Source organism: Carassius gibelio, chromosome A1, assembly GCF_023724105.1.
Source record: "Carassius gibelio isolate Cgi1373 ecotype wild population from Czech Republic chromosome A1, carGib1.2-hapl.c, whole genome shotgun sequence".
Taxonomy (NCBI): Eukaryota; Metazoa; Chordata; class Actinopteri; order Cypriniformes; family Cyprinidae; genus Carassius; species Carassius gibelio.
In genome coordinates, this window is record NC_068371.1 from 19,247,633 (window position 1) to 19,262,868 (window position 15,236).

The following is a 15,236-nucleotide window of genomic DNA, read 5'->3' on the forward strand; positions in this document are numbered from 1 at the left end:
ATGCATTAAATCAGAGCTCAATTTAAATATTCAAATCAAAATAGCCGACTTCCTGTTGGTCGTAGCTGATGACTGTGAATTAGAAAGTTGTCCGTCTTGATAAGAACAATTTATGTACCAAGTTTGGTGTCTGTAGCTAAAACTAAACCCCCCACTTTTGACAAAAGGTGGCGCTATAGCATGCCTCCTTCACGCCCTTTTAAAAGCTTTTCCCATTGTCTAGCTATCACTAATACTGATATGTGTTTTTAGTTTCATGTAAATCTGAGGTTGGTGTCTGCCTCAAACTCATCATAACAGAACATTCAAGTTTGACACGTTGCCATGGCAACGCCATATCAGATATCGATATCCCCACAACAGATTTACATCGGCCGTGTTTTGTCATTATTCTGATGAAGTTTTAAGTAAATCGAGTAAAAATAAGATGCTGAATTCAAAACATTTTGAAAATGACTCACTTCCTGCTGCCAGTTGGTGGCGCTATAACGTTGACTCTTAATAGTCACATATATACGATCGGTATCATACAACGAACAAACCAATGAAGTTTGATAAAATTCAGGAAATGTATGTGGATGTTATTAGACATTTCCTGTTTCTCATTTCTCGCCATAATTTCCACGCCTCGCTACGGGCAAACCGTTCAAGATATCAAAAATCCCCTCGAGTTTCGTGGCGAACGGGTTGAAAACCTCAGAGGAGTATTTCAAATTCCAGAGCATGCTTTTTTTAAACAGCCCTGAATAGCTGACTTCCTGTTGGGCGGAGCCTATGACATAAAGTGTGAAAGTTGTTCGGCTCAATGAGATCTATAAGTGTACCGAGTTTCATATAAATACATGCAAGTCTGTGTGAGCTATGGTTCAAGATTTCTGAAGGTGTTCCAGGGGGCGCTGTAGAGTCCCTGTGCCACGCCCGGGTCCCAGCCTCTGCGGCGTCCTGATGGCCGCAGATTCCAATGTGTGTGCCAATTTTCAAGAGTTTTTGAGCATGTTAAGGCCCCTAAAAACCCCCGGAAGGTTAAATAAAAAATAAAAAAAATAATAAGAAATATAGCTGCAAGCAGCGATGGCGGGCTCAAGCCACCAATGCCATCGCCACCCCGGTGGCATCAGGTAAACTGTGCCCAGCGGGCACATGCATTCACAATATCCCTCTGGCAGTGTGGTTTTAAAAGATATGGCAGTTAAAGGGTTAATCCGAATCATCTAGACTTTAAAATCACATTCACAGAACAATATATATATATATATATATATATATATATATATATATATATATATATATATATATATATATATATATATATATATATATATATATAACTTTAGTAACACTTTACAATAAGATTCCATTTATAAACATTATGTTAACATGAACAATATTTATATAGCATTCATTCATGTCAGTTAATATTCCAAACTTAAACATTAAAACATTGTTTTATTGTGATTTTTTTCCAAGCACATTTTACCAATTCCAAACCATATCAATCTTAATAACTACCATTATTTTTTATTTAATCATTTATGAGTGCTATACAATACTCCAGGAAAGCTGGAAAAGAAAAACAGGTCAAGAAGAACTGACAAAAAGAATTGCAAAATAATTAGGAATTAATGTGAAAAAAGATTAATTTTTAGTCAATTCTGCAAGCCAGACTTTTCAGGAAAGGAGGTGGAATAAAAATGAGCTCCTAAATCTTAATCCTGGATTCTGGAAGATATATTCCTCAAACCATCGAACAAGAGGAGGTGGTGCTGGTCCTTCACGAGTCACTCTAATCAGTTCATAAAGCCTATATATAAAGCCTTAATATATAGTATTTCACAATACTTCATGGTATTCTAATTAAATCATTTTTTGGAATCTTAGATCTCTCAGAACCTGACGCCGAGTAATTCTGAGACTCCAGGAAAGTGTCAGTTCTGTAAAATGTTGGCGCTGGAGACTAAATGCTCCCTGATAGTTTCACACCTAATTCACTTAACACACACACAAACACACACACAAACACACACACACACACACACACTACCCACTGTGACAGAGGGACAGAGTGACATCAGATCTATGATAGTTTTTTAATTTTCTATCATCCATATAGTGTTGTATAGTCATGAAACTATGCATATTTCCTCAGAATGACTTGTCTTCTATGTGTACATTTTTTTGAAGTGTTTAGAAGCTGCACTTAAAAAAATAAAAGACATTTACTGGTTACTTTTTTACTGTTATTTCAAAAAATCACCACGACAAAACCATTCAAGCTATCCAAAATTAATTTGCATCTGTTCTGTAAGATAAATTCTTTAAACAGTGGTAAAAGAGGATGTGGTGCTGATCCTTCAAGAGTCACTCAAAACGTGTCTGTCCATAAAGCCTATAAAGAATTATTCTTAATATACAGTTCACAATATTTCAGCTTGTTATTCTAATTAAGTGAGGGTCATTTTATCAGTAAAATACATAAAATTCATATTATTTTTCTTTGAAAGATTTCTATAAATGATTTAAATCATACTTGTTTCTACAATAATTATTTAAAAGTAATCCTATACCTCCATCTGGTGGCCATTATTGGTACTAAGAATTGCAAGCTTCATTTATAAGTTATGATAGTTTTAATTTTATGCTGGCTCTTGAAAATGATAAAGCTATTAAACTTACTGTGCTTCCTTCAAATGATGACTTCTACGTATATAAAAAAATATGAAGAGTTTGGAATGAAAAAAATTAAAGATATAGTAAAATAACTATTGTATTTTTTTTATGTTACTTTAATAAATCGCTATGACCACACCATTTAAGCTATCCTAAACCCATTCACAATTTAACATCTCAGTATATTGGCTTCATGTTAAAAAAAGTTTGGTGTGAACTACTTGTGTCTTCTTGGAGGAGTATGAAATCATTTACAGGCTGATTTTATCATAAATCCACAATAGAATTTCTGAGTTCTGTATCAATCAGTGTTGTTGTTTGTTTATTTTTATTTTTTTTATTTTTCATAGGAAGATAACTGACCCTTTACTCTCCTTTTTAACAAATGTGCTTATAAACCAAAAACAAGCTATTTATAGCTGTATTTATAAACTGCTTACTACTGACTATTAATATTGGAACAAGGCTTTATAAAGCATGAACTGACTATTTACTTTTTGAGTTTGAAATTATTATTTGCAGCACAAATAAGGTTTTTTAGGATTTTTAAAAATCCCTAAAACTGTCAGAAAAGGATAAGGCCTATTTCTATGTGAGTGGCTACATTTATTTGTTTTTATAACTATAATGCATAAACTATGAAATTATACAAAATGTATAAAAAAAGTACAACAGTTATTGTTTTCCAATGTTTTTTATTAATTTTTTTTTTTTTTTTTTTTTTGGATTTACATTTAAAAAAATTAGCCTACTGCAATCATTCTAAACAGCTTGAATAAAACCTGTCAATATTTATTATAGACCACTGTAACTGTGTATAATCTAACAAACAAGTTTATTATGAAAATAAAAGTGTGTACACCAGAAAAATTGGACGATAAAGAAATTGCTAACAATAGTATAATAGATCATGTTTTATGTTTTTAGGCGTTTAGATGCAGAAATGGACAAATAAAATGTAAAATAAAATGTAATTGATTTAATTAAATATAGATTAATTCTTGTTAGAGCAAAATAATAAATACATACGTACACACATTAAAAAAGCAGCCAAGATGAATGAGTTTCATTTTTTTTATAGATTCAAATTGAAGACAGAAGCAGCTGGTATATGCGGTCACTTAATATTCAAATCCAGCCCAGATAGCAAACATATCCGGGCCTCATCTGGGCCAACTATGGCACATCTGGCTCAGTTCTGGCAGCGGCAGAGGTTATATGGGCCATCTCTGGCCCACACACATCAAGCCGGTTTTAGTTTGAGTTGTGGCATGCTGTTTATGGGCCAGATCCGGCCCGTGTGTGACAAACCGGCTTTAATTTGAGTCGTGGCTTGCTGTGTGTGGGCCAGATCTGGCCCGTGTGCGACAAACCGGCTTTAATTTGAGTCGTGGCTTGCTGTGTGTGGGCCAGATCTGGCCCGTGTGTGACAAACCGGCTTTAATTTGAGTCGTGGCTTGCTGTGTGTGGGCCAGATCTGGCCCGTGTGTGACAAACCGGCTTTAATTTGAGTCGTGGCTTGCTGTGTGTGGGCCAGATCTGGCCCGTGTGTGACAAACCGGTTTTAGGTTGAGTTCTGGCTTGTTGTATGTGGGCCAGATATGGCCTATACCAGGTGACCAGATGTGCCATTTTCTGAAGACACGTCCTGGCAGATCACCTTACTTTACCAGTCAGTGGTTCTAAAACTATTTTGAGTACTGGACGCCCATAATATTTCAGGACACGTAATATAAATACATACACACATTTATTTGACCTACACGGACCTTTTATGAAGCTGCAATGTTATTCGATTTTTTTTTACATTTTTGTACCATGTCCTCTGGTGTGACACCATGTCCTTTGAACTTTTTCGGAACCACTACAAATGTTTTATGCTTTGTTGTGCATTAATTAAATTAAAAAGTGCATGTTAAGATACATAATCCTAGAAAATTTAGCAAATGTGTCTTGCTTGCCACTAATGACAGGTTAGCTTGGAATAGCAAGGTCATTAATTGTTAGAGGCTGAAACGTCCTTTGGTGTGATAAAAAAAAAAGTCCTCCATTGTGACACCTGTACTGTCACACCACAGGACAAAGTTTCTTTAAAAATCATTTTAAATAATTAAATAATATTTGTTTAACTCCTTTTTTTACTTTTAAATGTAATAATTACATTCATTAAATTAAGCTCTAATCATCAAAAAAAAAAAAAAAATATGAATCTTTAGAATATATAAAAATTTCACTTTTTAATAAAAAAAAGTTACAAAAAATGAACTTTTTTTATGATATTCACATTTCTTCAAGATGCACCTTTTACACACACGTACACACACACACACACACACAGATATATATATATATATATATATATATATATATATATATATATATGAGTGTTCGTGAAAGCAACAATACAAAATCTTAAACTATAAAAGTGCCACTTTGTCCCACTATTATGTGCAGGCCTGGCATTTTGCACTGGGCTATAGAACTACAAAATGAATTTTAAATTAAAAATATCATAATTGAATGACATTTTGAATTATGTAGTGATCTAATTCTATCCACCAAACAATTGCATGTGAACGTGTGAGACTTATGGTCATGGTTATAGGGAAATAACAAGAAGAACAAAGTGCAGTAAACGGTAAAACTGTTTGCACTACAAACCAGTACGTTCATAATTAAGACAATACATTAAAAATAACATGGTAAGATACAGCAGTTTGCAACAGTAAACAGCAAAACAAGCTGTTTGTACAGCTAATGTAGCTAGAATGACACCGAAAGCCAGACACATTAAATCTACAAATGGCCGCGGCCCCTCTTACAGAAAAAAAATAAGGGGCATATGTTTATTCATATTTTTATTTATGTAACGTAAGAGTGTGACTTTTAATTCGTGACGTGCTTTCATGGGCGTGCGCGCGGACCGGATGGAGTTGCCATGGAAACGGAGCGCAACACTGCAAATGTCACGAGGAAACACCCCGTTTCTCGCTGATTTCACTGTTTTCAGGTGAGTTAAGTCCATAAAATCACACAAATATTACTTATAACTGTTGTTGACACTTCTCTTACTTGTATTTGACTCGCTTCTGTTGTTTATTTACTTTATAGGAATGGTTTAATGTCTTCGAAAAAGTCCGTTAGCATTTCTACCGTTTTCAGACGACGTATCGTCAGGTATGATAACTCTTTTGTGCCCTTATTTATGAAAGTTTGGGCTTTTAATCAAATCTTCATCTGTAGATGATAGCTTTTGACTGTTTTGTTGGTAATCTTTCAATGGATGATTGGAAATTGCTTAATTTATTTAACCTTAACATTTACACTTTACTGTTTATCGATGACGTCACGTTATCAAGGAGCGCGAAAATTGGCAGAAAACTAAAGTTGTTTTGATCTTTTATGGTAAACATAAAACTGTTCTGCGATTTCAAGAATAATAAAATAATCCTTCTACAACAGAAGGGAGTGTCCAAGATTTCAATATTTCTGAAGGGAGCTGCTGACAGAGATGTAGGAAGCGCTAAAAACGTTAAGTTAACCTAATATGCATTTTTTTCACAACATATATCGCAATGAATTTGTTATTTTATTTATTTATTTTTTTGCATTTCACCTGATCTAGCTTGTTTCCATCTAATAAACCTGGAACTGCAGACTAAATATTGTTGGCTCTGTGTCAAATTGCTTGTTTTGTTCCTAGATTCTTCAGTGCTGATTCGGAGTGAACCTACTGTAAGACAACATCTCCAAGATGCTATTGACCACAAGACTAGTACAGTAAGTCAAACCTCAAATATACAGTACACTAGTGTTCAGAAGCTTGAAGTTGATACAATTTGTAATAATTATCTTCTGCTCACCTCTGTAGTAATTATTTGATTAAAATATGTAAAAAGATTAATATTGTGAAATATTATTACAATTTAAAATAGCTGTTTTCTATGTGAATACATTATAAACTAATTTATTCCTGTGATGTGCAGCTGTATTTTCAGCATCATTCCTCCAGTCTTCAGTGTCACATGGATCCCTCAGAAATGCTGATTTGCTGCTCAAGAAACTTATTATCAGCGTTGAAACAGTTGTGCTGCTTCATTTTTTTTGTAGAAACCGTGATGCATTTTATTTTTCAGGATTCACAGATGAATACAAAGTTCAAAAGACCTGCATTTATTTATGCAGACGCTTTTTTCCAAAGCAACTTACAGTGCTTTCAGGCTATCAATTTTTACATATCATGTGTTTCCGGGGAATCGAACCCCAACCTTGCGCTTGCTAACACAGTGCTCTACCAGCTGAGCTACAGGAACACTATTTGAAACAGATGATTTTGAACAATTTGATGCATGTAACACTAACATTAAAATGTTTAGAGTCTATGTAACAATGAATCCAACAAAAAAAAATTCAGCACATCTGTATTTTAACATTGATCATAATCAGAAATGTTTCTTGAGCAATAAATCATCATATTAGAATGATTTCTGAAGATTTGTCACTGAAGACTGGAGTAATGATGCTGAAAATTCAGCTTTGATCAAAGGAATAAATGACATTTTAACATAATATTCACATAGAAAAGAGTTGTTTTGAATTGTAATAGTCACAGTGTTACTATTTTACTGTAATTTGATTCAATAAATGGAGCCGTGGTGAGCATAAGAGATTTTTTATAAAGGCATAAAATATCTTACAGACCCCAAACTCTTGAATGGTTGTGTAAATTACAGTTATGATGTTCCTCCCAGTTACATTTTATTAAAATGTATTAAATGTTACTCTGGCATATGCAGTCCATTCTATAGAGACTGTGTCTGTTCCCCAAAAACAGACAACAAATAATATGTTTATTAAGGGATCTAGAAAAATTATTTCAGTTTAAACCTACTAGATTAAAAATAGTACTCAATGTACTCCATTGATGAAATAGTGAAAAGTGCACATTGCCTGAAATGATATGAACAGCAGCTATGCTAATCTTTCTCCCTTTGCCCTCCTGTTTCTGCAAATGTCCATCCCAAGGTTATTAGAAACTGCACAGCACAGGACTTGCAGGACTTGTGAGGACTTCAGATGATACCAGTACTCAAAAGACCTTAGATGATGGCAACTATAGATGGACATACAAACTACCGCCACTGCAAAAAAGGTAATGTTAATTTGAAAGAGCTGTGTCACAGTAGCCGTGTTTCCACTATCGAGCTAAGACCGGGTGTGCTAGTGCGTGCCAGGGCCAGTCGCGTTTCCACAGTCACTTCCGGGGCTTGATCGTGCCTCGCCGGGGCTTCCTCGGGGCCAACGGCCAGGGTTTTTTGGCCCGACGAAAACCTTGGACCAAAGCGGGCCAGCTGGGGCTAGAGGAGGGGTTATGAACAAAGGCGGAGTTTCTCCGTGTCTAGAGAGCGTCAGCGCGGATCATTTCAGAAAGATAACAGCTTTAACACCAGCATTAAAGACGTTTTAAAATCAGTTGAGCTCAAAACTCACTCTTAGTTAGCAGCAAGTGTTTGAAATAACTTGATCCAATGTGGATTATAATCACTAAACAAAGCAGAAATATGTATAAGCGATGTAAAAGACTATGCACGCTAAACATTAACTTTACCATAGTAAACATGTTAAATATGACCGCTTGGAGAAATCAGACGTCAGCTTCTTATTCTCTATCAAAATTGTGTATTTATTAAGTAACATTTTATCTGTCGTCTCGTTTCAAGAGTTTAGCTCCACGTTGCATATCACCAAAATATAAAAATGATTTTTGTTTGTGAGCTTTTATAAAAATAGCGAGTCTGCGCTGCGGATCATTTCAGAAAGATAATAGCTTTAACACCAGCATTAAACACTTTTTTAAATAAGTCGAGCTCAAAACTCTCTTTCAGTCAGCAGCGAGAGTTTGAAATAACTTGATCCAATGTGAATTATAATCACCATGCAAGGCAGAAATATGTATAAGCGATGAAAAAGATATGCACGCTAAACACATTACCATAGTAAACATGGTAAAATATGACCGCTTGAAGAAATCAGACGTCAGCTTCTTATTCTCTATCACAATCGTGTATTTATTAAGTAACTTATATTATCTGTCACAAGCCTCGTCTCGAGAGTTTATCTCACGTTGCCTATCATAAAAGAATATAGCCTAATAATGTTTTTTTGTTCGGGAGCTTTTATAAAAATAGAGATATTATCATTCATTATAAATATGACAGCTATACTGTCGCTAATAAACAGAAACAGACTCGACTGAATAAGCAGGCTATTTTCATAAGCGTTAAAAATAAATAAAATAGAAATAAGTGTGTTTATGTGTGATTAATTTTGCATGACGTTGTTCTGAGAGGCGTGTAAAGGGCGTGTTTTAGTGAGTGCAGCGGTGCTTCAAGCTTCACTGTGGAAACCCTGCGCTATTCTGGCCTCGTGCTACTGGCCTGGGGCTATGAGCCCCGCCCGACCCGCTTTAAGCCCTGGCTCGCACTGGCCCCACAGTGGAAATGCGGCTAGTATCAAGGGCTCCCTTATCAGTTCTGCTTTCAGTACTGGAGAGTAAAAGATACATTTTTTTTTGTTTGATGTTTTTAATAGTACATATACGTTATCTTGCACATTTTATCTCCCCAACAGATTCTAATTTGAAAGAAGTTTATAATGCATGTTCGCTACTCCCAATTCAGAAGACTGAATCAGCCTGTGTATCTGAATGTTTCTCATACTCACTCCTCTCTGCCACATCTGAATTTAGCTGTCAGTTATAAACATCAAAATTAAAAGAAATAAACATTTGAAATATATCAGTCTGTGTGTAATGAATAAATATAATATACAAGTTTCACTTTTTGAATGGAATTAGTGAAATAAATCAACTTTTTGATGATATTCTAATTATATGACCAGCACCTGTATATCATTGCTCTTTTGTTGATTTTGATTACTTCCATTGTCCTCATTTGTAAGTTGCTTTGGATAAAAGTGTCTGCTTAATGTAAATGTAATGTTAATGTGTATTTAACTATATTTATAAATATTTATCTGTATTTTTTATTTTGTAATAATGTAAATGTATTTGTTTTATATCTATACATGCAGTTGTATTCATGTATGTATATTTATTTGTCTAATTTTTATATTTTAATAAAGCAGTTTAGACTACATGAGTGTTTTCTTTATTCTGGATGAATTACATATTCTTTTGTGTCTAGAAAGGGTTAATATGGGCCATATCTAACCCAGAAGTCAGCCACAACTGGGATGGATCTGGGCCACATGTCAGAAATGGCGTGGTTGACATCTGGGCCAGGTGTTGCCCATGCCATTTGTGAGATGTGGCATGGATCTGGTAAAGTTGTGGCTGACTTCTGTCAGACAAAACTGGGCCAGATCTGGCCCAGATGTCACCCACACCATTTCTGAGATGTGGCCCAGATCTGGTTCAGTTGTGGCTGACATATGTCAGCCAGACTCAGGTTGAGTCATCGCCGTCATTCCGCGCGGTATGTGGGCCAGAAGAATATGGGAGATGTGGGCCAGAACTGGGCCACATGTCATTTGCTATCTGGGAGTAGATCCACTTCAGATTTATTTCTCAACAGTTTATGTTCAATTGGCTGTTTTCGTTCATATTCGCCAAGCTATTTTGAAATAATCTTGTCCGTTATGTGTTCGTTCGTACGACGAAAGGCAGAATCCTGCAGCTCGAGAGATATATGTTATTCTGCCAGTCGCGGTGTCAAATAGTCTTTCACACTTAAACGAGTCACAAACACCTGCATTTAGCTCTTGCAGTGTTACAATGGGTTTATTGTGTGCATTTGTGGTAATATTTTATTTAAAAAAGCTCTTAAACAAGAATAAATTCGTTTGTTTTGAGCTCGACACTGTAAGCGCTGATCGGAGCGGTGATTTCAGGTAGGCAGCCACAAATATTTAATTTTCACACAAACAGTTCAAAAACATCTGAATTTAGCTCTTGGTGTGTTCTAATTGGTTGATTGTGTGATATCGCTGTAATAATTTATTTTTAAAAGCTTTAAAACAGGAATAAATTCGTTTTTTTCTGAGCTCTTTACTCCAGACGCTCGTGATCAGAGCGGTGATTCATCTCTCCTATTTCTCACGTATCTCTGGCCAGAAATTATTTATCCATGAGCCCTGAACCGGTAATAATCAGATATGTTGGTTTAGCTTGTCAGTGTGAATTAAATCTAAGTATGTATTTGTATTTTTAACCGATTTAAAAGTGAAAGTAAAAGTCCGGTAATTGCACCTGTAGGGGCGCTATTTCTCTCAGACAATGGAAGTCTGAAGCACATATACTCAAACAGAGGGACAGAGTGAGATGAGATGTCTGACAGTTTTTTAATTTTCTGTTATCCATACAGTGTTGTAAAGTCGTGAAACTATCCATATTTACTCAGAATGACTTTTTTTCTGTATGAAAAAAGGTTTTGAAGTGTTTGGAATTTAAAAATGCAGGACAATTAATAATTCCATTTTTACTGTCATTTAAAAAAATCACCATGACAAAACCATTCAAGCTATCCAAAATCCATTGGCAATTTAAGTTGTTTAAAATGTTTTGGCATCATGTAGACAAAGTTTGGTGTGTATAGTGTTACTCTCCTCTGAGCAGTATGCATTAATTCACAGCTAAATGTAAAAAAAAAATCCACATTCAAATCAAAATAGCTGACTTCCTGTTGATCGTAGCTGATGACTGTGAATTAGAAAGTTGTCCGTGTTGATAAGAACAATTTTTGTACCGAGTTTGGTGTCTGTAGCTAAAACTAACCCCCCCACTTTTGACAAAAGGTGGCGCTATAGAGTGCCTCTTCCACGCCCTTTTAAAAGCTTTTTCCATTGTCTAGCTATCAAGAATACTGATATGTGTTTTGAGTTTCATGTAAATCTGAGGTTGTTATCTGCCTCAAAATCACCATAACAGAATATTCAAGTTTGACACGTTGCCATGGCAACAATATATAAGATATCAATATCCCCACAACAGATTTACATCGGCCATGTTTTGTCATTATTCTGATGAAGTTTGAAGCAAATCGAGTAAAAATAAGATGCTGAATTCAAAGCATTTTGAAAATGACTCACTTCCTGCTGCCAGTTGGTGGCGCTATAACGTTGACTCTTAATAATCACATATATACGATCGGTATCATACATCGAACAAACCGATGAAGTTTGATCAAACTCAGGCAATGTATGTGGATGTTATTAGGCATTTCCTGTTTCTCACTTTTTGCCCTAATTTCAACGCCTCGCCACGGGCAAACCGTTCGAGATATAAAAAATCCCCTCGCAATTTTTCATCCCCAATGTCTTGAGATCATGTTCACCGAGTTTGGTGGCAATCATGTAAAAAACCTATGACAAGTATATCAAATTCCAGAACATGCTTTTTTTAAACAGCCATGAATAGCTGACTTCCTGTTGGGCGGAGCCTTTGACATAGAGCGCGAAAGTTGTTCAGCTCAATGAGATCTACAAGTGTACTGAGTTTCATATAAATATATGCAAGTGTGTGTGAGCTATGGTTCAAGATTTCTGACTGTGTTCCAGGGGGCGCTGTAGAGCCCCTGTGCCACGCCCGGGTCCCAGTCTCTGTGGCGTCCTGATGGCCGCAGATTCCAATGTGTGTGCCAATTTTCAAGAGTTTTTGAGCATGTTAAGGCCCCCAAAAACCCCCGGAAGGTTTAATAAAAAATAAAAAAAATAATAATAAATATAGCTGCAAGCAGCGATGGCGGGCTCAAGCCACCAATGCCATCGCCACCCCGGTGGCATCAGGTAAACTGTGCCCAGCGGGCACATGCATTCACAATATCCCTCTGGCAGTGAGGTTTTAAAGAATATGGCAGTTAAAGGGTTAATTCGAATCATCTAGACTTTAAAATCACATTCACAGAACAATATATATATATATATATATATATATATATATATATATATATATATATATATATATATATATATATATATATATATATATATATAACTTTAGTAACACTTTACAATAAGATTCCATTTATAAACATTGTGTTAACATGAACTATATTTATATATCATTCATTCATGTCAGTTAATATTCCAAACTTAAACATTAAAACATTGTTTTATTGTGATTTTTTTCCAAGCACATTTTACCAATTCCAAACCATATCAATCTTAATAACTACCATTACTTTTTATTTAATCATTTATGAGTGCTATACAATACTCCAGGAAAGCTGGAAGAGAAAAACAGGTCAAGAAGAACTGACAAAAGAATTGCAAAAGAATTAGGAATTAATGTGAAGATTAATTTTTAGTCAATTCTGCAAGACAGACTTTCAGGAAAGGAGGTGGAATAAAAATGAGCTCCTAAATCTTAATCCCGGATTCTGGAAGATATATTCCTCAAACCATCGGACAAGAGGAGGTGGTGCTGGTCCTTCACGAGTCACTCTAATCTGTTCATTAAGCCTATATATAAAGTCTTAATATATAGTATTTCACAATACTTCATGGTATTCTAATTAAATAATTTTTTGGGAATCTTAGATCTCTCAGAACCTGACACATTGTAATTCTGAGACTCCAGGAAAGTGGCAGTTCTGTAAAATGTTGGTGCTGGAGACTAAATGTTTCCTGATAGTTTCACACCTAATTCACTTAACACACACACACACACACACACACACACACACACACATTAACCACAGTGACTGAGGGACAGAGTGACATCAGATGTATGATAGTTTTTTAATTTTCTATCATCCATATAATGTTGTATAGTCATGCAACTATGCATATTTCCTCAGAATGACTGGTCTTCTATGTGTAAATTTTTTTGAAGTGTTTAGAAGCTGCACTTTAAAAAAATAAAAGACATTTACTGGTTCCTTTTTTACTGTTATTTCAAAAAATCACCACGACAAAACCATTCAAGCTATCCAAAATTCATTCGCACCTGTTCTGTAAGATAAATTCTTTAAACAGTGGTAAAAGAGGATGTGGTGCTGAACCTTCAAGAGTCACTCAAAACGTATCTGTCCATAAAGCTTATAAAGAATTATTCTTAATATACAGTTCACAATACTTCAGCTTGTTATTCTAATTAAGTGAGGGTCATTTTATCAGTAAAATACATAAAATACATATTATTTTTCTTTGAAAGATTTCTATAAATGATTTAAATCATACTTGTTTTACAATAATTATTTAAAAGTATTCCTATAGCTCCATCTGGTGGCCATTATTGGTAGTAAGAATTGCAAGCTTGATTTATAAGTTATGATAGTTTTAATTTTATGCTGGCTCTTGAAAATGATAAAGCTATGAAGCTTACTGTGCTTCCTTCAAATGATGACTTCTACGTATATAAAAAATTATGAAGAGTTGGAATGAAAATTTTAAAGATATAGTAAAATAACGATTGTATTTTTTTTTTGTTACTTTAATAAATCGCTATGGCCACACCATTTAAGGTATCCTAAACCCATTCGCAATTTAACATCTTCAGTATATTAGCTTCATGTTAAAAAAGTTTGGTGTGAACTACTTGTGTCTTCTTGGAGGAGTATGAATTCATTTACAGGCTGATTTTATCATAAATCCACAATACAATTTCTGAGTTCTGTATCAATCTGTGTTGTTGTTTGTTTATTTTTATTTTTTTATTTTTCATAGGAAGATAACTGACCCTTTACTCTCCTTTTTAATAAATGTGCTTATAAACCAAGAACAAACTTTTTATAGCTGTATTTATAAACTGCTTACTACTGACTATTAATATTGGGACAAGGCTTTATAAAGCATGAACTGAATATTTACTTTTTGAGTTTGAAATTATTATTTGCAGCACAAATAAGGTTTTTTAGGATTTTTAAAAATCCCTAAAACTGTCAGAAAAGGATAAGGCCTTTAAGATTTCTATGTGAGTGGCTAAATGTATTTGTTTTTATAACTATAATGCATAAACTATGAAATTATACAAAATGTATAAAAATGTACAACAGTTATTGTTTTCCAATGTTTTTTATTTATTTATTTAATTTTTTTAATTTTATTTTATTTACATTTAAAAAAATTGGCCTACTGCAATCATTCTAAACAGCTTGAATAAAACCTGTTAATATTTATTATAGACCACTGTAACTGTGTATAATCTAACAAACAAGTTTATTATGAAAATAAAAGTGTACACCAGATAAATTGGACGATAAAGAAATTGCTAACAATAGTATAATAGAGCATGTTTTAGGTTTTTAGGCGTTTAGATGCAGAAATGGACAAATCAAATGTAAAATAAAATGTAATTGATTTAATTAAATATAGATTAATTGTTGTTAGAGCAAAATAATAAATAAATAAATAAATAAATAAATACGTTCACACATTAAAAAAAAGCAGCCAAGATGAATGAATTTAATTTTTTATATAGATTAAAATTGAAGACAGAAGCAGCTGGTATATGCGGTCACTTAATATTAAAATCCAGTAGATCCACTTCAGATTTATTTCTCAACAGTTTATGTTCACGTGGCTGTTTTCGTTTATATTCGCCAAGCTAT

At 34.3% G+C, this 15,236-nt stretch overlaps 1 long non-coding RNA gene across 1 annotated transcript; it reads left to right on the forward strand.

Moving 5' to 3' along the window:
* Positions 1-5,453: 5,453 nt before the first annotated feature.
* On the forward strand, positions 5,454-9,926 carry LOC128016845 (uncharacterized). Its single transcript, XR_008184303.1, has 6 exons — positions 5,454-5,677; positions 5,779-5,844; positions 6,130-6,198; positions 6,371-6,447; positions 7,693-7,819; positions 9,298-9,926. It is a non-coding gene; the product is annotated as an uncharacterized LOC128016845 (long non-coding RNA).
* The last annotated feature ends 5,310 nt before the right edge of the window (positions 9,927-15,236 follow it).